The sequence below is a fragment of the Heterocephalus glaber genome, unplaced genomic scaffold (assembly GCF_053883595.1).
Source record: "Heterocephalus glaber isolate CG9 unplaced genomic scaffold, H.glaber_assembly_v1.0 deba00001004, whole genome shotgun sequence".
In the NCBI taxonomy this organism is placed as follows: Eukaryota; Metazoa; Chordata; class Mammalia; order Rodentia; family Bathyergidae; genus Heterocephalus; species Heterocephalus glaber.
In genome coordinates, this window is record NW_028258179.1 from 7,246,022 (window position 1) to 7,267,008 (window position 20,987).

The 20,987-nt window shown below is 54.9% G+C and overlaps 1 protein-coding gene across 8 annotated transcripts in view; it reads left to right on the top strand.

Annotated features, from left to right (window-relative positions):
- Positions 1-20,987, top strand: part of Sh3bp4 (SH3 domain binding protein 4) — a 70,931-nt gene that overhangs the window by 18,168 nt on the left and 31,776 nt on the right. The window contains exon 1 of one of the 8 annotated variants that reach the window (XM_087209488.1): positions 1,130-3,736. The exons of 6 other annotated variants lie outside the window; for them this stretch is intronic. The gene's annotated coding sequence lies outside the window, so the exon portion shown is untranslated. Of the gene's footprint in view, positions 1-1,129; positions 3,737-3,794; positions 19,156-20,987 lie in introns of those variants that run through there. One more of the 8 variants, XM_087209489.1, reaches the window with a different exon arrangement.

A 20,987-nucleotide genomic window follows, 5' to 3' on the forward strand; every position in this document is an offset into this window, starting at 1 on the left:
AGAGCCTCAGTGTGAGCGGAACGCGTGCACAAACCCGCACGCATGTGACCTTGCCCTTGAGCCTGTAATCTTAGGGAGGAGGCTTTCTCATGCGACCCACAGGAGCGGGGCTGTGCTCTGGGATCACAACGCTGCTGTGTCTCGGATTGGGGTTTCCTGCACAGAAATCTCCTGGAAAGATCTTACTAGAATGCGGGTTCCGGCCTGTGGCCTGGTACGGTGCCTGGCTTCCAAGGACTGGGCTGGGGAGCAGCCATTGCTGTGGCCCTGACGCAGCTCTCAGTGCCTGGAGGACACTCGACGTCCCAGGCTGCTGTGGGAGGGGAGGCGGTGTCACTTTTGGCCTTTTCGGAGCTGAAGCAGAGAGGGCCGGCCAGCTGTGCCGGGCGTGGGCTCTCAGCCGCTGAGCTCGGCCAGCCAGGGCAAGTCCAGCTGCATGCTACAGGGACGGCCCTGCACCAGGCGGGCATCGGTGGTACAGTCAGACCTGGCGGGTGCGAGGACACCCCAGACTTGCAGGCGGACATTTGAGACCCTCTGGCCCTTCAAAGCGATATTCTGGAGCTGTCCTGGCGGGGACAGAACACAGAGAGCTGTGAAGAGAAAACCATGGGTGGTGGGCGTGGTGGTGCATGCCTGTGAGCCCAGCCCTGTAGGAGGCTGAGGCCGGAGGACGGCAAGTTCCAGCCCGGCCTGGGCAACTTAGCAATTCAGACCCTGCTTCAAAAACAAGGGTGTGTGTGTGTGTGTGTGTGTGTGTGTGTGTGTGTGTGGCACATGCACACAAACCCAGGGGATCAGGGGCTCCTGGCCAGCTGTAGGTGTGCAGCTCCATGCCGGGTGGCTCTCAGGAACACATGAAGAGCTCTCAGTGACCCTGGGCTTCTCACTTCTGCTCCACCCTGCTTTTAGAGGCCAGAGCTGCTCTGATGTGACCCAGGCCAGGTGGCCACCCACTGCCCTGGCTGTGCCCCAGCCCCCACCAGCTCTGTCCCTGGTTCTGGGCTTCCTTGGAGCTGCCCCCTTGCGCTCTGCTCCTCCTCAGCCAGGCCTTCAGCTCTCAGTGCCCACAAGGCGTGCCTTTCGGCTGAAAACCAGGAGATCCCCTCTGGTTCCAGAGAACATTCCTCTGGTGGATTCCTGAGTGCTGAGGTGTCTCTGGAGAGGCAGCCTGTCCTCACCTGAAGCGCTTCAGGAAGCGGCTGTGGGTGTGCAGGCCCTGCACTTGGGGCCTCCCAGGAACCCAGGTGCCTGTCCACCAGCCGGGGCTGTGGCTGTGCCAGCTGTGGTCCTGTGCCCCTGCAGCAGTTCCGGCTCGCTCTGAAGACCTGCTAATATCTCAGTGTTTCCTGCCCTGTCTGGAGCAGGGCGCCATTCATTCATTTGTTCATTCATTGTTCATTCACTCATTCAGCAAGGATCTGGAGGTGCCGGTGTGTGTGGTGGGCAGGTAGCAGTGCACGACATGGTCACTGTCACTGCGCTTGCTCACTGCTGCGGGACCAGACTCCGAGCAGGCTACTTCTCTACCCTAGGCCTCGAGTCTCCTCCTTCCAAAGTTCTGTGTGTGGCGACATTGGCATGACTGAACCAGTGTGTGGCCAAACAGGATGTGGTTCTGGGTGGCTCCCAGATTGCTTCTGGCAAGCCACGGTTGTTGTTTTCAGTTGCCTCCAGAGGTGCAGCCTGCCCCCACAGCAGTAGGTGCTTTGGGGTCCTGCAGGGGAGCCCTGCCCAAGTGAAGAGGCTGTAGAGCTGCTCTGGTTACTCAAAGCCACGAGGTGGGGCGAGCTCTGAGCCTCTGCACATGCCTCGGGGGAGCTCACCTGCAGAGAGCTGGAGCGCTCTGGCTTGGTTTGGGAAGCGGGGAGAACCGGATTTCTGGTGGCGGCTGTGCTTCTGGGCCGTGGCTGGAGCGTTCCTTTGCTGGGCAAGGCCAGCAGGAGGTGGGGGTGTCAGCCGGAGCAGGCTGAGCTTTCCAAGGCCCCATTGTGTGCAGAGCACCTGTCCTCCCTCCCCTGGGCTGCCGAGGTCCAGCCATGAGTCCCCACACTTTGGGTAGATACAGATAACACTTGAAAATGTTTGGGACAATTACAGCATTACAGAAACAGTGAAGATTTGCACAAGTTTGTGTGGCCATGGCCCAGGCTGAGAAATGGAACTTAACATCAGCCTTAACTCTGATGCCCCAGACCCCTCCCATCCCTTCCTCCCCCTGGAACGGGTCTCCTGCACCCTGAGCAGTGGGGGTGCCCCGCTCCTGAACGTTGTGAGCCTTTCCTCTGCTCCAGTTTTGTTTCAGCACACAGGGTTCTGTCCCAAGCAGTATTGTTTGTTTCGTGTTTTAAACTTTTATATAAATGGAAGTCTCTGTTTGTGGGTGCCCCTCTCCCCACCCCAGAACTAGGCTGGGCTAGCAACCTTCTTCTGATGAGTAGAATTCATCAAAGTGATGTCTCTCCGTGACTAGGTTACCTGATACCACAGTATCTTCCACACTACTGTGCTGGCTTTGGTGACACAGCTGCCGCGTGGAAAAGCTCCAGTGACCAGGGATGAAGGTGGCTTTGCACCAGCAGCCAGCACACAACTGATGCCCTCAGCCTTCTGCCCACAGGGCAGTGCCTGCAGCCAGCATCAAAGTGGGCTGGGAAGAGGATGAGTCTCCACCCAGCCGAGGCTCTGAGCCATGCGTGGATCCCTGAGCTGCTGAAGCAAGAGAAGTGCTGGGTCCCTGTCATTGTCATTTGCTGTGCAGCACTAGGTAACTAACAAGCAGTCTCCTGAGAGCTCCTGTTGGCTGAACGGCGTGTTCTTGAGGTCGATCTGTGTCCATGTGTGTGGCTGGCATCAGATCGGCCCCCTCACGTGGCTTCCGTTGTCTGTAACGCCCTTAGCTGCCTGTTCTCCTCCTCGTCCTGCACTGTCACAAACCTCACTCACGCCAGATCTTTGTCCTGGCCTCCAGTCCAGCTGCTCTTCCCAGGCCAGGTTCCTCCACATCTCCACCACCTCCACCTCCGTCCACCTTTGCCCCAGGGGGGTGTTCTGGGGCTGTGAGCTGGTATCTGATGTTTTTACTTGCGGTTTTCCTGTTTCCCATAAGCTGATGTTTATTGGCTCTTCTGGGTTCTGCTGATAGGAAGATCCTTTTCAGGGTTTTGATCTATTGAATTGTAGGAGCTCTTTGAACTTTCTGGAAAATAAGCTTTACTCTTGGGACTGCCTGTTCATTTGTCCCTCACCCCTGTGAGCCTTTAAAGTCAGCAGGGCACATTCTGAATCTGTCTGTCCCTGGGTGGGCAGTAATCTGCAGAATTCTGTCCCCAGGCCTTCCGGGGCTGGGCCTGCGAGATGGGGTGCCTGTCTGTTTTCATGGGATCTGGCCCAGCCTTTGTGAGGCAGAGCCTGTGGCTCACCCTCTCACCTGGGAGTGCCATCCTGTTCCCAGGACCCGCAGGCAAGGCCAGGCGAGACCCCTTGCTGCCAGCCTGGAGAGAGGCGGGCGCTCTTGGGCTCTGGAGGTGGTGGCTGCTGCGATGTGCAGGAATGCGGGTGTGGGTGTGTTGAGAACCCATGCATTCCTGGAGGAAGTTAAAATTAGAAAGAGCTGCTACATTTCCTGCCATTCAGCTGAGCAGGCTGGTGTTTGTTTGCACAGGGCTTCTTTGGTAACAGTCTGCAGTGGGTTGCTGGAGGAATTCGAAGTGAAGTCATGACTTTCAGGATGGAGGTGAGCAGTGCCCACGGCGACCTCTGTTGTGGGCATCACCGCTTTCTCAGTCCTGCAGAAAGATTCTGAAATGGAAAAAGTATTGAAACAGTCTCTTCTGATCTGACCGTTAAGCAGAAACTTTCCTTATTTATTTGTCTGCTTATTTAGTATATTAGAAAGCAGCCCTTTAATGGGAAGTGTCATGGAGTGAGTCTTATAAGTTTAGCAGCTGGTCTCCCCATACACACTCCTGGGGGAAGAGGAAGTACTTCCTGTCACTTCCTGTGAGGCCGGACTTCCAGGGTACCAGGTTTGGCCAGTAAAAGTGTAAGATACTCAAGTATATTTGGGACATACACTAAAAAATTATTTGTCGTGTCCCCTAAATTCAGATTTAACTGAGTCTTTGGTTTTTTCTGGAGACTGTAGCCTCCTGGACCTCACTTTACAGTCCTAGGTCTCCATGTCAGGGATGCGTCTTGCCCAGGTATGGAGGGGCGTGGCCCGCCTGTGCCAGCTGGTGGCACCCGTGGGGACAGCTGTGGGTCTCTGGGTCTGTCCACTTCCCGTTGGGGTGCTGTCTTATGCTGGTACTGAGCTGGTGGCTCCCACTTAGGGTAGAGCAGCATGGACCTTAAGGGTGGCTGGGATGAAGGGAGTCGGCAGAGGCCGGAAGTGTGTGGGACGGCCAAGCTGGGGAGACCTTCCACATGGACAGGGAGATCTGGCTCCAAGAGGTCCGGGTGGCAGCAAAAAGCAGGGTGCTTTGTGTTCATGCACCAGGGAGCAACACCCCTAGCCTGAGGAGCCTGGGGAATGAGGCGTCTGTGTTGGACCCAGCTAAGACCAGCGTGGGGGGCAGTTGACCAGTTGACCTGAAACTGAGCTGGATGGAGGCCCCTGGTCCGGGGGAGCTTTCTTCTCTGTTCAGGTAACAGGTGCTCTCAGGCCAGGATGTCTGTGTGTCAGGTGCAGGCCTAGGGGCTGGAGCACAGTATTGGCTGAGACAGGTGGATTCCTGTCTTGACAACCACACAGCTCACAGCTCACATTAAAGTGATGCTGTTCCTCACGAGGAGTCTGCAGTGGCCCCTTCAAGTGCTGCTCCTGCCCGCCCTGCTGGGGTCTAAGGACCGAATTTTAATCCTCTCATCTTCATCTGCCTGTGTACATTGTTGTGGATACTCTAGAAGTCATCAGTTAACACAGATTCACTGAGTGCCCGCCAGGCTCCAGCTGGTGCCAAGTGCTCAGGTGAACAGAACAAAGATCTTGCCTTCATGGGCATTTATTCTGGTGAGAAAGATAAGGAATAAACAAATGACAGATCCAGAATGTCGGGAGTGGCAGGTGAAGCCCGGTGCAGGAATGGGGCAGAAAAAGTGCAGTTTTCAGTAGAGAGTGTGGTCAGCTGCATGATCTCCCCCTGGAGAGATGTCACAGCCTAGTTCCTGTGAGTTTTGCCTCATGTGGCAAAGGGAAGTGTACAGATGCAGGGTCTTGATGGAGAGATTTCCTGGTGTCTTTGTTTTCTGTTGCTATAATGAAATACCCAGGGCTTGGGACTTTATAAAGAAAAGAGGTTTATTTGGCTTGCAGTTCTGGAGATTCGAGAGCATGGTGCTAGTCTCTGCTCAGCCCTGGTGAGGGTCTCTGGCAATGTCACAAGGTGGTAGGTGGCATCATGGTAGGAGTTTGGGGGATCACATGGTGAGACAGGAAGCTAGAGATTCAAGGACCAGCCTTGTTCTTTTTGTAACTTACTCTGGTGAGAATGCGCTAATCCCTTTGGGGGCTAGTGCCGCTGTCACTTGATGACCTAGTAGGTCCTACCTCCCGCAGCATCTCCATGCTGGGGCCCAGGCCTTCAGCACACGAAACTCTGGGGGTCACACACAAACCTTGTGCAACCTGGGTCGCCTCAATCCATCCTCAAAGTCATCGCAAGAGTCCTCACAGGAGGGAGGTAAGGAGATTGGACCACAGAGCAGAAGGCAAGGGGCGGATTAGAGCAGTCAGCTTGTAGCTGGAGGGAGGGACAGGACCCAGGGTTATTGCCAGCCACTGGAGACTGAACAGGGCAGGGAAAGGGACTCTCTCATCATAGCACCGGATGGAGCCGGTCCTGGGGGACTGCAAGGGATCAAGTGTACTTTGAGCCAGAGTTTGTGGTGAGATCACAGGGGAGCTGGAGAGCAAGCAGAGGACCTGGGGCTCGAGGAGTTGACGTCCAAGCAGAGCTGCATGGCAGTGACTTGGTGCTTTCCAATGGCTGTGCCCGACCTGCAGCAGGTGACACTGCACCCCAGGTTGGCCTCCCTGCTGGCCACGGCCCCCACACCAGGATCAAGGCCCAGGGAACAGCCCCAAGTCCCCTGGGAACAGTGACTCCATCAACTCAGAAGTGATCCTCAGTGAGTTTATGTATTTTTGATGTAAAGATGCCTGTTAGGGTATAAACACCCTTGTGATTTTCCCCAGATTTGGTTGAGTATAAATGTATCCTGCTAATCGGACAAAACTCGTGTTTGGCCTTCTGAATTTGGATTTTTCTGACACTCAAAGCAACCCAGTGGCATTGAGCAGCACTGGCCAAGAGAGCTCTGCTTGTTTCTGCCACTCAGCCTGTGTCTGTGTCTTGGCCAAACGCCCCACTCTGTCTGGTTTGTGACCCCAGAAAGCAGAGCCCAGTCTGAGGACAAGGGTGCTGATGTTCTGGGGGAGGTGGCTGATGGCAGCAGGTGAGGAGGTACCTGAAGGGTAAACCAAGGAAAGAGAAAGTAATGGGTAGTGAGCGATCAGCCACCTCGAGCCACTGCATGGACCCCAGGGCTGCCCCACAGGGAACCACTGCAGCACCAGTGAGGTGTCAGCCCCTGGAGGGCTGGGCTGGGAGCAGCAGCAGCTCAGCAGGTGACAGTCCCTACTTCCGGGGGTCCCCTAGGGGTTTGAGACAGGGAAGTCCTTCAGGTCCGTCCAGCAGGCACTGGACAGGGCACGCCTTCGGGGTGCAGACCACAGTGTGGCAGGCGTCTAGAATGTCGAGCAGGTGAGATGCAGGAGGGAGAGATGCACGGGCATGGCCCACCTTGTACCTCGCGCCCTCCCTGCCCAGGCGGGCTCAGCTCCCAGGTGGCCCCTTCTCCATGATACCTGCAGGAGTGGCTGGGTTTTGCCTTGTTCAGTGTGCATGTGGGCAGCTTTGTGTCTGCCATCGTCTCCATCAGCTGCTCTCGTGGAGCGGAGTGCGGCACTCCAGCATGTTCCGCATTTTCTGAGTCACCAGCCTCGCTGCCTTCCTAAGAGAGGCCAAGGAGAGGGGCTGGGGCTTACGCATGACACTGTAGCCATTGGTTGACATTCTTTAACCTCAAGGCCCTCAGAGCCACGTGAGCCCCACCATGAGAGGAGCAGCGGTTTTTAGCTGTACTGACCTCCACGTCTCATTTAAGGTCAGAAGAAACAGATCCTAGAGTACTCGAAGGTGGAGAGGCTGATCCTGGAGATCCTGGAGACTCAGGGCTCCACTGGGGTGAGGGACAGGACAGGATGAAACCCACGCTCCGTGTCCCCCATGTTCCCTGGACAGCTGGGTCTGACCAGGACCCTGCTCTGTGCTGTTTCAACCCGACAGAATCCGGGAGGCTGTGCCATCACCAGGGAAATGTATGCCCTTTGGCCAGCTGTCCTCGTGGGCTGGGGATATTTTAAAATCAAATACTAGCTTTATTCAGGTTTTGAGCTTCAGCCAGTGGTTTTGGCCAGTGATTCCCTTCTGACTCAGTTTCCACCTCGGATCTGAGGGCTTGTGATCTGAAGGGGGTGGTCTGTGATGTGTCCTCAGGTTAATGAGTGTGTGCGCCCTGGGGATTGATCCTGGGTCCTTTCCATCGAGCCACACCCCTGGCCTTTTTAGTTTTTATGTTGAGACAGAGTCTCACTAAGTTCCCCAAGCTGGGCTCAAACAAGGCTTCTGCTGGGATTCCAGGTGTGTGCCTGGGTGGGCTTTCTAAAGCATGAATGTCCCCACAGTCCGGCTGTAAGATGAGGGCCCTGTGCAGAGCTGAAGAGAGAAGGGGACTCCTATTCCCGTGAGTCCGGCGGGGAAGGAATTTGGATCCCATTGAGAAGCTGCCCTGGGTGTCTGAAGCCACATTTTTCTTCTCTTGCCTGTTTCACTGTTGCTAAGGTGAAGATCTGACTGGCAGGAGGGAGGGCCCAAGAGGTCAGGTGGCTGGACTGCCCAGCCCTGCGTCCTGGTGGTCCTGGTTGGTGACAGCTCTCTGGGGGTTGGGCTGTGTGTGGCTCTGGAAGTGAGAGGCAGCACTTGATGGGCACTGTTGAGCTGAGCGACCACGGCCCTGTGGACAGCATCTTATCCGTCACCCGGGAGGTCCAGGGACTGCCCCAAGCCCAGCCTAGGCAGAGCCGGGATTTGAGTCCGTGTTCACACAGAATACGGGTCTACAGCATATGGACTTCTCTGAGCTGTTTTCAGCCTTCTCAACATTTGCTGGGGGTAGAAACTCTCCAGGACTGGAGGCCATGAACTTCCTCCTTCTGCTTTAGGCAGGATATTTGCCTTCTTCCCAGTTCTGGGCTTGGTGGTTTTGTAATCCCTGAGGGAAGAGGGGAAGAGGGAAGGAAAGGCAGCAGCGGGCCCGCACCCGCCCCAGCCCCTGCAGACCTCCAGCCGCTTTGTCTTCGGGTTGTTTTCTCTGTTGGTGGTCACTGCTGTGCTTATCAAGGTCCCAGATGCTGGCTTGGTGGTGCACTGCCTCGTGGTCTGGGGTAAACCACTGGAGTGCTGTTTCCTCATCTGCTGAGGGAGCCCGGTAACACCTGTCTCGCCCACCACACGGGTGTGTTGAGGAAAACAAGGGAGGAGGCACATGGACAAGCACATTATCAAAGAGCACAGTCATGTGTTACAGCCGGGGTTCCCTGGTGTCCCCGGTGGACATGTTAGAAGTACATGTTCTCGGGATTCGAGGGGGGCCCGCAGTCTGCGCAGTAAGAAGCTGCCCAGGTGACTCGGTCCATGCCTTACTCGGTGCAAGAAGTTAAGTCCCTAACTTTGATTTCACTAGAGTTTCCTTAGGGCTCTGCTGTGCATTTGTCACCAAGTGTCTGGGTTTTATATTTCCAAGAAAGAAAAGACAGAGTCCCTACCCTCTGGTCCATGGGCGAATAGAGAAGGGAAGAGAAGGAAAACTCACTGGATATATTTTCTTAGAGAACCCTCTTTTACAGTCGCAAAAACCAAGGCCCAGAGGCCGTAGGTAATTTAGGCCAGGTCACCAGGTGAGTCTGAAATGTGAGCTCCTGATGGTCTTGAGATCCCCATTTACCAGGCTGCCTCCCAGCATGGGGCAGCTCCACCTTGTGGTATCTCCCCTGATTTCCGGAGAAGGGTCCTCATCAGAACCCAGGCACACGGTCCCATGGGCCCGTCTTCACCAGCTTTTAGGCACTGATTGTCCATACATTGGGTCAAAACCTTCAGCCCACTGGTGGAGCCCAGAACTCTGAGCCAGGTCCCATTGTGAAGGCCCAGAAGTGATTGGTCAGTAAGCTGAAAACGTTAGCCAAAGCCTGGGAGGATAGCTTTTTTCAAAGTGAAAAAAGCAAATGCACCTGATCTGCTGTCTTCCTAACTGCTGGGTGCAGGTCTTTCCTGAGGTGGGTTTGGCCACAAGTGGGATGCAGTGTCTTTGGTTTCCAACTGAAAGTAGAGCATGGCCATGACAAAGTGACAAAGCCCAAATCCAGTAAAGTTTTATTGTATTTTCTTCAGATGCTTCTCTTTCAGTTTGAGCATGGTTTTAAGAGATTCACCTTTTGTGGAGTTTTTCTAAAATTTTCACTTGAGTTATCATGGAAGTCACTTCTCCACTCATGACCATTAGTTTATAACAGGGGCAAAGTAGGAGGAGGAAGCAGCCATAGGCATGGCCAGCAGGCCTGGCACCGTGAGGGCACAGACACACTAAGACAAATGCCAGGAAGGAAAAGCATTCAGAGAAGGTGGCTGCAGGGTCTCAAAAAGCCATTGCTAGATCCTGTCCGGGTTCCAGGAAGAGGCTTCCAGTGTGCAGAACCAGGGGAAAGCTGTGCTGATGAAGAGGTGAACTCGGCTAGTTGTTTCTTGATCCTTTTCCCCTGACTCTGCTTAATATTTGGTATAGATTTAATGCAAGAAAGAGTAAGGTTATATCGTATTCCTTACCCCATTCTCTGTAAGATTTGAAATTTTATGTGAGTGTAGGAAAGGTAAGCAAACCAGTTCTGTGCTCCGTGTAAGAGAATTTAACTGTATCAGGTGAGATTTCATTTGCTTTCTCTTGGCTGCATCACTTGCCTAAATACTTTCTTAGTGTCAGTTCTGATAGTATTGATGTTGATAGCCTTAAATGTAAAGGCTGTACCCAGTCTACTGGTTATTGTCTCAGTTTTGTGAAATAATCTTTTCCCACAAACAGTGAAAACCTGGGGCTAAGTCCTTGGCTAGGCCATAGAACCCTGGTCCAGTCTCAGATATCACCCGCCTGACACCCAGTCGAGCTGACCTGCATTTGGAGGAAACGCAGGAGCCATTGTGCTGCCCAGAAACCAGGATTGCCTCCCTCTTTGGAGGTCAGAACGAGCTCTAGATAAAAACTTGGATGCTGATGTTGAGCCCATTCCTGCCTCCCCTTCTGGCCGCACCCTCCATTGTTTACATTCCTCCTGCCATTTCTCTTCTGGCTCCCTTGGCCATCATGCTTGGCCAGCCTCACTGTGCTGATGAGTGGGTGTTGCTGCCCTCTGGCTTGAACCTGTGGCCACCTAGCACCATGGCCATTGCATAAGTGGGACTGGCACAGAATGGCACCTGCAGACCTGTCTGTAAAAGCCTAGGGAGCAAATATTTCCAGCTTTGTAGGCCACAAGCTCCCTGAAACTGTTCTGACTGTGGCACAGAAGTAACAGAGAAGATACAGACAAACGGGTGTGGCTTGTGCAATAAACTTAGTTATAGACATTGCAGTCCGAACTTCATATAGGTCTCATGTCATGAAGTAATCTTTTGATTACTGTCCTCACTCTCTTACTACTTAAAAATGTACAAACATTCTTTGTTCATGGAGCAGACAAAGACAGTGGTCAGGCTGGATTTGGCCCATGGGCCACAGCCTGCCTCTGCTATAGGACAAGATTTCATGTAATTCTACTCCTCCAGCACTTGTGGATCGGAGGGGTGGGGAAGAAGGGGCCTCAATTCCTGCCAGAGAAAGGCTCCAGTCTGCATGTAGACAGATGCAGGAAAAGTGACCTCTTTGATGGATCCATTAATGTCCGCTGCAGTGACTGTAACTAAGGAGTGGGATAATGAACTTTCCAGGTGCCCAGGGCCACAATACAGTTACTTCATCTCTGCCTCCAGGGTCTCTGTGGATAAAGCCTTAGGCTGCATTCAGAGGGTGTTGGCTGAGATCAGAAGACCACGTAGATCCTAACTGAAGAGGCGTTGCAGAGCACTTTCCCTCAATGGTCTTGGGAATTGCCAGGCCCATGAGAACTCCTTTCCTATTTTGCAGATAGGGTGTGATGTATTTGCATCATAGGAATGTCTGAACGGAGAACCACAAACTTCTGGGTGGCTGGGCCAATAGGAATTTCCTTTCTTAGTAATCTGAAGGTGGGAACTCCAAGATCAAGGTACAAACCTGTCATTCTCTCCTGAGGGCTGTGAGGAAGAATCTGCAGCTCCTGGGGCATGCCAGCAGCCCCTGGTTCTCCAGCCATAGAAGCATTGTCCACCACTGTCTTCGTGTTCACATGGACCCCTGCTTGTGCACATGTCTGTCTCCCAATTTCCCTTTGTTACCAAGTCACCGAGTCACACTGAATTATCGTCCTGTTCTATTCAAGACTTTGTCCCCAAAGAAGGTCGGATTCATTCTGTGGTGCTGGGGCTTAAGACACTAACATAAAAATCTTGAAGGGACACAGTACAGCCCATAACTTGGGAAATAGAGGTCCTGGCTGAGCATCTTGGTGGTGACTGTTGTGAAATGAAGATTTGAGAGTTTCAGTCTCTTCGTGAGTGTAGTTTCCTGTTTGAATGTGCAGGTGAGGACCCTGGCCTCCTATCATTATCCATCCAGCTTTCTAGGTAGGACCAGCTCTGCAGTTTTGCATCTGCTGAGGCTGTTGTTGAGCTGTTGTTGAGACGTTGTTGAGACAGCGACTAAGAAAGGCACACAAGGGATGTAAATGCCTCTTTTGTGGGGCTGTGGCAGAAGACACTGGTGTTTTTAGATTCCTGTAGTCTTCTTGGCAAAATGGTTTGTTGAGACTCCCCCAAAGTCTGGCTAATGACAGCACTGATGCTTCTTAAACAAGCAATCAGAGTTAGGTGTCTTAGACCTTGTGCTAACTTGCTCCTCCCACATTCAATCTCATGGTTGATTTGGGGGCCATTGAGACTGACGGGGTCACTGAAATGTGGTGGCTCCTTGTGCCTTCTCTTCTCAGGAGAGCTGGTCCTATCCAGGGATCTTGGACTTCAAGAGAAATCCATCTGTCACACAGTCCATCCAGCATGGCAGTCCCAGGCCAGCTCTCCCGCTCTCTTCTCCAGCCTTGAGGGAACTTGGCTGAGACCTAGGGGCCAACATAAACTCAGGTCACTGGGGCCATAAGTAAAGGTCTTCCCCTAAAGAACCTGGTGGTTTGAATGGCTCTTGTCCAGAAATGCTGACAGTCAGCACTTAAAGTAGCAGTGCTGTAGAAAGAATGTGGATGTCTTACTTCCAGATGGAAGCCTGACAACTCTTTGGACTTGAGAGCGGGTGGCACTTGAAGTTTTCCAGCCAATTCTGACTTTGTGCCTAGCCACAGGAGCTGGGCAGTCACAGAGCCCAAGACAGGATATGAGACAGCTGACTGCTGTGGGTTACAGTCCTGTGGGTTGCTCTTCCCGTGCACTTGCCCTGTCCCCCCCATTATGAATGACCATCACTCCATGGAGTAGAGAGCTGGGGCTGCAGGCATTTCACAGACAGCAGGGTGGGCCCTGGTAGTGGGCAGGGCTCTCTCTCAGCACAGCCACATGGCCATGGCAGGCTCTGGAGCTCCCTGCAAGGGAGCTGAGTGTCTTGAGGAACCCTCAGCACCACTGGGAGAGGCCCCCTGGGCTCCTCTGGGAGGTGCTCTGGCTGGCTCCAGCCCATAGGTGATTTCTCCAGGTTCCTCTCAGAGGATGTTCTGGCCCCATGGAAGAGAACATTGCCTCAGAGCCTCCCCTAATGTTTTCCCTTCCTCCGGGCCTATTTCAGTACCTTTCAGCATGATGAGTTTCTAGACTGTTCTGTCTGGAAGAAAATGTTTGGAGATTATCAAGCACCAAGCTGGGAGTGGTAGACATCTCCACCAAACCTAAGGGCTCCAGGCTCCTGCTGTCCATCAAAAGCACCCCCGACTCCCCCAACTCCCGTGGTTTCTCTGGAATGGAAATCTTCCGTCACGCTTGTGAATGTATTTTCTCATGCGGTTGTGGCCCTTTTCTGGCTTGCACTGACTAGAGCCACGCCTTTCCTGCACCTGCAGTGCCACGCATTCCTGTGTTTAGGAGGCTGGTCTCCGTCCCCTGTGGCCCTTTTCCTATAGGACCATGTTCCGGGTTCTGGTGGGCTGGTCCTCTGCACCTGTGCTGGGCACCCAGGATTCCTTTTGCTGTTGGCATGAATTGCAGCCCTAAGGGAGAGACTGTTCTGAAAACTAAGCAACTGCCCAGCACCCCAGCAGGCGGCTCTTGCCTTCTTGGGGGGCTAAGATGCTCTTTAAGTCACTTGTTAGATGGCCCACAATGCAGGACTTGCAGATGGAGTGGCCTCGGAGATGTGTGGGTAGAAGCCTCCCTCTCTTCTGGGACCTGCGAGGTCCCAGGTGCCCAGGGCGGCTCTTTGCTCCTGTCTGGAAGGCTGGTGGCTCCTGGGTGCTTGTGCTGCCTCCTTCCACCCCACCATGCTGGCTGTTGGTGGTCAAATCTGCTCTGGAGATGTCAGCTCTGGAGCTGCGTGGGCTCCGGGGGATGCAGTCTCCCGCCACCACATCCCGTGCAGATGCACCTGGAGCAGAGTCCCTGCCCGGATCTGGCTCACATCACCTGCTGTCTCACAGCACCTCCCTCCTCCCTGGGCCCAAGGCCAGGCCCTGGAACTCCTGCCCTGACCTCGGAAAGCCAGCATCCTCCCCCAGGTAGGTGACACCTTGGTGGTGGCTTCATAGTGCTGGCATGGGCTACAGTGCCCAGACTTGAGCGGGCGTACAGGTCCCACCCGTGTAGAAGGGGAGAAGTGGCCCTGGGGATGCCTGCGGCCTTTTACAATCACCGAAGGCGGCTCCCTCCAAATCTTCAGCCACTGGTGTCCCCAGCACAGGGAGGTGGATCTTTGTCCAGGTGGCGGCTGGGAAGCGCACACCTGCTTGCGTCCAGAGTGGCCCCCGTTGGCTTACTTTCCATGAATTCCAGTTCTGATTCTACTGAGAAACCAGATCAGCAGCCCGCCCCCCTGGCCTCTCCCTGTCAGCCAGCACAGTGCCCAGGTTGGCTGTCCTTGTGTGTGTACACACAGGAGCTATTGTCCCCAGGAGGAAAGAAGTTGTGGGAGTTTCCCAGCAGGGCACCCAGTGACGAGAAGGCTCCCTGTGGCCCTGCAGTTTCAGGTCACCCCTGGCCCCTGGCCCAGGCTGGGGTGGGGGCGGGAGGACAGTTGTCCTTGAAGCACAAGGGCAGAGGACATTGGGAGAAAGTGTTTGGCTTGTGGGATCTGCTGGTGTGGGGATCTTGGTTATTTCCAGGCTGTTCTTGACCTTGACTCTTGGCTGGCGGGAGAGGGAAGGCTGCCTTGTAGAATCTGCAGGTAGGGTTAGCCACATGTGCTGCGCCACCTTCTTTGTTTAAAAGCAACTAGGGAGCCTCCTCTCCCGGTGGAAAGGGTTGGATGCGAAGCTGGAGGAGTTGAGAAGTAATTGTGAAGCAGGTTTGAATTTTTTAAAGCCCTTTCAGATAAAACAGAGAGCCACGTGAAATGTTGTAGGGTTTGCTTTAAATCCTGAGTGCCTGATCCACAGAGGGAGGCTGGTTAGGATTTGTTCTCTCCTGGTCTTTTATGGCTGGGCTCTGCTCCCCAGGGCACTGTGTTTTCAGGACCAGTGTCTGGCGAGGTGAGGAATGCAGGGCCTGGCTGGTACCAGGGTCAGGCCTCAGCCCATAAGAGACCTGGGCCCTGGAAGCAGCCAGCTGCATACCCTTGCCTTATAAGTGCAGTCCTGGCCTGGGAGGCTGTCTGTTTGGGTTTGGGTGAAGCCTGCTGAAAGGCGTCCACATTCCTAGCATTCTTCTGGCTTGGCATCCTTGGCCAGAAAGTGGGGATTCCTGAAACCAACTGGCAAGGGCTGCAGCTTGGTTCCCCCTAGAAACTCCCTTGAAACTCGGAGCATGCTCCGCTGCTGCCCTCAGATGGTCTCCTGCTGGGATCTGGTCTGGGGAGGAGCAGGCCCTGTTCTGAGCCCAGCAGGGTAGCAGAGGAAACCCTCTCTGGCCTGAGGTTCCCTGGATGTGCTTTGCTTTCTCTGGCAGTGTGCCAGGTTGCTGCTCTTCCTGGGAGCCAGCCCTGGGGTCCTGAGGTGGCAGGTGAACAGTGGGTGGCCTCCAGATGCCCCTGGGTTTAGAAAGACCACCCATAGCCTTCCGCACTTCAACTGGGTTTTGTGATTTTTTGCCCCCCGGAAACATAACTGCAGTGTTTTGAGTGCTTCTTAAATTCAAGGCCCAATTTCCCGCAAAGTCACCCCGAGGCAGAGCTTGCCTGGGTCTCCACTCTTGCATCTGGAGTTCGGGCCCTGATTGTGTGATTGGCCTGTAATTCCTGCAGCGCGGGTTCAGGTGCTCGCCTGTCCCCATTCCCGCTGTGAGCGCCGTCAGAAGGTCATGGATGTCGCGGTTCCAGTGACGGGCCAGGTGTGAGGGTGACCCTGCTCGGTTCCCACACAGCTGGACAGGGACCAGGCAGGAGACTGAGGCTGCAGAAGGCCACACCCTTAGTTGTTCCCACTGCTCCCTGAGGTCTGGGAGGGCTGGCTCCTGCCTACGTCCACTCCGAGCACCCGCACGTCCTGCCCTTTGACAGGTGAGGGAACGCGCTCCGGAGAGCACCTCAGTCCTCGCCAAGCTCAGAAGGCTGTTAAGCAGCCACGGTCAGGCCTGGAGTCCCACCGAGACTATGCACCCCCAAGCCACCCTTCCTGGGAGGGTGACGAGCCAGGGCCAGGTGCTGTGCCCCAGATCCTGCACAGAAATGTTCAGAGTCACAAATGTGAGCCATGCAGACGTAAAAGTAAACTGATGCAATTTTTTTTTCCACTGGTTAATGTACTTGAAAGTCCAGGACAGAATGAAGGAGTGTGTTGGGCAGTCAGAAAGGAGGGTGCAGAAGCAGTGGTCACTGGGCTCCTCTCTTTCTTCTGGGTGATCAGGCACTCACTGGCAATCCTGACTCCGTTATCCTTGGGGTCTTGTGCCCCACCCCACCCCAGCAAAGCACCTGTGACGAAGGTGCCGTTAGGGTTTGGTGGACCATGAGGAGGCACACTCAGCACAGGGAAGTGAGGGCAGTGGGGTGTGTCTTTGGAGGGGACACTGGGACCTCAGCCTCTCCTCTCTGCTTCGGAGACACACTGTGCTGCCACAGGCCCAAAGCCACACAGCTGGACCATGGACTGCACCTCTGAAACCGTGAGCTGAGATAAACCTTTTCTTGAGAAGTTGATTTTCCCAGGTATTTTGCCGCAATGACAGGAGGTAAAACACTGAATTCAGGGACCACAGTTAGACTGGGAAACTCCACACTTTTCTAATTGGGCGCCTGCCTGCTTGGTTTGGGGGTGAAATTCACATACTATTCAGTGAACGATTTCTAAGTGTGTAGTCGGTCCAGTGTCGTTTCCAGGGTCCTGCAGGCGCCCCACCCAGAGTCCCAACATGCCCCTGACCCTGGCTGCCTGACTGGCTCCCTGTGGAGTTCTGCACTGGCTTCAAGTCCCAGGGCCTCACATCTGTGAGATCTGCTTTCAGGCGACGTAGCAGCTAATGCTAGTGGCCCTAACAGCGCAGCCCCCAGGCTGGTGTGGACAGTCTCCAGCCAGTGACCTGCAAATGCTGACCATGCCTGTGGACCCAGCATGTCCCCTGGGTCGGGCCTGACCTCGCAGTCGTCAGCAGATGGCCAGGGCCTGGGAGAGCAGAGGGCCAGGCATTGTCTCTCAGCCTCTGCCTGGAAGCGTCCCCGGAACCCAGGCTGGCTCAGTCAACGCAGGGCCAGGGCTGGAGGTGGGTGAGGGGAACCCTGGGAATCTGGACAGAGAGAAACTGGAGCCCTCTGCCTTCCTGAAAGGAAAGCTCCCCTTTCATCTCAGAAGCAGCCTTGCCCCTCCTCCTGGCTGGCAGGGCTGAGGACAGATGAGACGTTCCTAACATTCTTGGGGGTTGGGGGATAAAAGGTGTGAGCTGAAGAAAGATTCCACCGTTGTTTATTTCAAGAGCCTTTGAGTCTTTCACAGAGCAGGACTAGGACTTTGAAGGCCTTTCCAGTCTAATCCCTATCTGTGAGCTGGAGCCTCCTCCTTTGTTAACTCACTCTTTAGAGCCCGCTGGGCAGACTGCCCTTCACAGCGCACAGGGACTCCAAGTTGTCCCTGGGGCTGGAGCCAGGACCCTGCCATACCAGAACCCAAGGTTTTTATATATAATCTGCTCACATCCTCCCATGTGTTTTAAGGCATCTGTCGATTACTTAAAATACTAACAGCGTAGATTCTGTGTAAATAGCTGTTGTGCTGTGGAGGTCAGGGGATGTGACGAAAAAGTCATGTTCAGCACAGATGCTGTATTTTTTCTCCAAATGTTTTTGATCTGAGGTTGCTTGAGTCCATGGACACAGAATCTCACTCGGACCAACTGTGCTTCATTGCTGGGTCTGAAAAATAGCTATACAAAGAGCTCGTGGCTTTGAACTTTTCTGTGTATAGAAACATTTCGAGTCTGGCCGTAATAGTATTTTGCATAAATTAATTTTCTCGGACCTCAAATGTTCCCCCTCAGTGATCAGTCAGCGACTCTTGAGGGCTCTGGGAGACTGGCAGGAGTCAGATGTGCTCGAAGGCGGGCTCCAGAGGAGGAGGGGAGGGTGTAGGGGAGACCAGAGCCCAAGCTCAGGGTTTCCTGGGAAGCTGACTCGGAGGACTGAAGCTGCCCTTTGAGAAATGCACATTCTCCCTCAACCGGCCCTGAATGGCCCTTGAGCCAGGGCACCGCTGTCCTTGTTGGACCTGCCCCCACACCTGGGCCACTGAAGCAGCTGGCCCTTCCCAGCCTATGGTTGGTTCACCTGGACAGGGCTCCTGCACAGGGCACCTGTTGCTGATCCATGGGGGGAGCAGGACCACAGGGGCGCCCCTGGCTGGCGTGAGCCCCAGGGACGCAGGAGATGGCCTCCCCCGTCTTCAGCTGGGCCCGTCTGCAAGCTCCCCTTCCCTCTTTCCTCTTCCTTCAGAATCTGCCAGACCCCATCATTTACCCTCGGGGGCCACACTTTCCTCCTGAATTGACTGGCGGCCTCCAGCATCCCTCCTGGGATTCCTCTGTGAACATTTTTGATTCGACCCACGGGGTCTATGACCCTTCACTGTGCACTGTTTTCCCATTGCCCTCCAGACCTCAGGCTGCCCTCTTGGTCTGCAGAGCCACTAAGATCAGAGGAGAGATGAACACGATCCCGTGGCCAGAGTCAGTACCCTGGGGCCCCTGCTGAGGTGAGCAGCTGGCCTCCAGAAGGCTCAGCAGTGCAGCACAGCACAGGCCTCGGGTCTGCCGGGTGCTCTGGGTGCTCTTCGTCTCCCAGCCTTGGGCTCAGGGCACCCAGCTGTGATGCTCACATTCCCATTGGGCGGAGGTGGGTCTCCGAGCCAGATGTGGGTGCAGAAGGACACAGCCAAGCGCTGCTGCCCTGGGCAGAGGAGGAAGCAGGGCTGAGGGCAGGTGGCTGGCTCAGGGTCTCACTGTGTCCCCAATATCACCGCCATCTGCTGCCCGAGGGGCCGGGGCTGGTTCCACCTGCCCTGCCTCTGGGTGTGCTGCCCCTGGCTGCTTGCAGGCCTCATTCTGCCCCCTTTTCACTCCCTGCCCAAATCCTCAGGCAGCCCTGGACTTTGCTCTTAGTAAACACAGCCTGGTTTTTCCTTTCATCTCCCTCACTGCCCGAAATCCTCTACGCCTTGGTCCCTCTGAGTGTGTGCGAGCCTCACCTGTGCTCGGCGTTGGAGGAAACAAATCATAAAAAGCACCGTCTCGAGGATTTCTCGAGGAATGCAGCAGCTTTTATCAGTAGAAAGTAGGTGTGCAGACCCTGTGCCCATGAGCCCAGCTCAGTCCTTTTGGCGGGGGGATCGGGTGAGACCCTGAGATTCTGTGCAAACCTCCACAGTTTGCCCAGAGCCTTTGTCAGATTGCAGAGGGATTTGCACCCTCGAAAACATTACCGCCACTGACTTGGAAGAGGGCCCAAGACAAGCCTGTGAACATGGAGACGAGCAGCGAGCTGGACTAGCAAGGGCCTGAATGTTCCCCGGGCCGCAGTGCACAGCTGAAAGGGAAACACAGGTGGAAGCCAGTGGGAAGCCCTTCTTTGCTTCCCGGCTTTCATCTCTTTGCTTTTGTCAGATGTAGCTGTCCTGTCCTGTGCGTCCTCTCAGAATGGGGAATGCCTGGCTTGCAAAAACAGCCTGTGGATTATTGTTGAACCTGGGCTCACTTGGAACTCCTGGGAGCTGAAGGTGCTTTCCAGATGGTTAGTACAAACCCAGGGCCAGGTCCGAGTCACTAGAAGGCGGCCCGCGCATGGGCGACTGAGTGGACAGAGGTCCTCGGGAGTTTTGTGAGAGCCTTGGTGTCCGATGCTAGTGCAGCTCCCAGAGCAGGGGAGCCGTGAGCTGTGGGTCCTGGGGCTGTGGCCAGATCAGCGTTGGCAGGCCTTGAGAGTGGCAGTGGTGCCCAGTGTTTGAAGAGCTCTCCCCCAGGTCCATCTGTATTTAGGTTCGCACTGGCACAGCTGGCAAGGAGGTTTATCTCCCTTGATCTTCCCCAGGATGGTGGGTGGGCACTCATTAGCAGCCTCCTTTTACCGATGAAGAAACTTGTGCCTCCAAGAAGCTGTACAGCGAGTAAGCCAAGGTGAGCTCAGGCAGGCCCAGCCCAGGCGAACCGGTTGATCTCAGCACCATCACCCTAGGTCTCCAGAGTTCGCTGTAGGCTCAAAAGACAGAAGGCCAAGGAAGGTCCTAGAAGCACCCAGCTGAGGAAGGGGTGGCCTGAGAGTAGTGGAATCCAGGGAGGGCCTCACAAGCCTCCGGCAGGGATGCTGAACACCCTCTCCTCACCAGCCTTGATCTCTTGATTTCAAAGGGGCTTGATGTACCTGGAGCCCCTATCTGCGGATATCTGCTGTGCATCTGCAGACAGCTCCCTATGAAGTGGTTACCGAGCTTGAGCGCCAGGTTTCTGCGGAAACCCTTCCGGTGCCCTGTGAAGAGGCTTCAGGCTGATTCACTGAGCCTCCCATCGAAGGGCCACTTCCCCTGTGGGCACTGCGTGGCTGTCCCTGTACTGGGTCTGTCCTGCTCTCCGTCCTTGCTTGAGGGCCACCCCAGAGGAACCCAGCGGCTGGGTCGGCCTGACCCAGGGAAATGTCCTCTGGCTGGGTCTGGCCCGCAAACACTGGTCCCGGGGTGGGGGGACTCGGATCTCACAGGCCCAGGCCCAGGTTATTAGTGGATAGCGTCTGTGTTTGTCACTTCCCTTGTCACTGGGACAAAATACCTGACACTGCAGCACAGAGGAGGTGTTTATTTTTGCTCATGTTTTAGTCCATAGTTCACCGGCCGTTACCCCCATGTGGGGTATGAGAACCCAGTGTAAAGATTTGGAACCTGCAGTGGCCATGGCCAGAGCTCGAGGAGGCCTGTGCAGTATCTGACCCAGGTGCCTGTTGAGATGGGCCTCCTGTCCCTCCCACCGCCGCACTGGGCTCCAGCCCGTTCCTGCTGTGGCTTGGCCAGTTTAAACCTCGCCAGGCACCCAGACACCCAGGCCCTCCTGCTGCCTCCTGGAGGCCAAGACTGGGGTGAACCGTGCCTCAGCTTCACCTGCTGATGGCTCTCCCCTTGG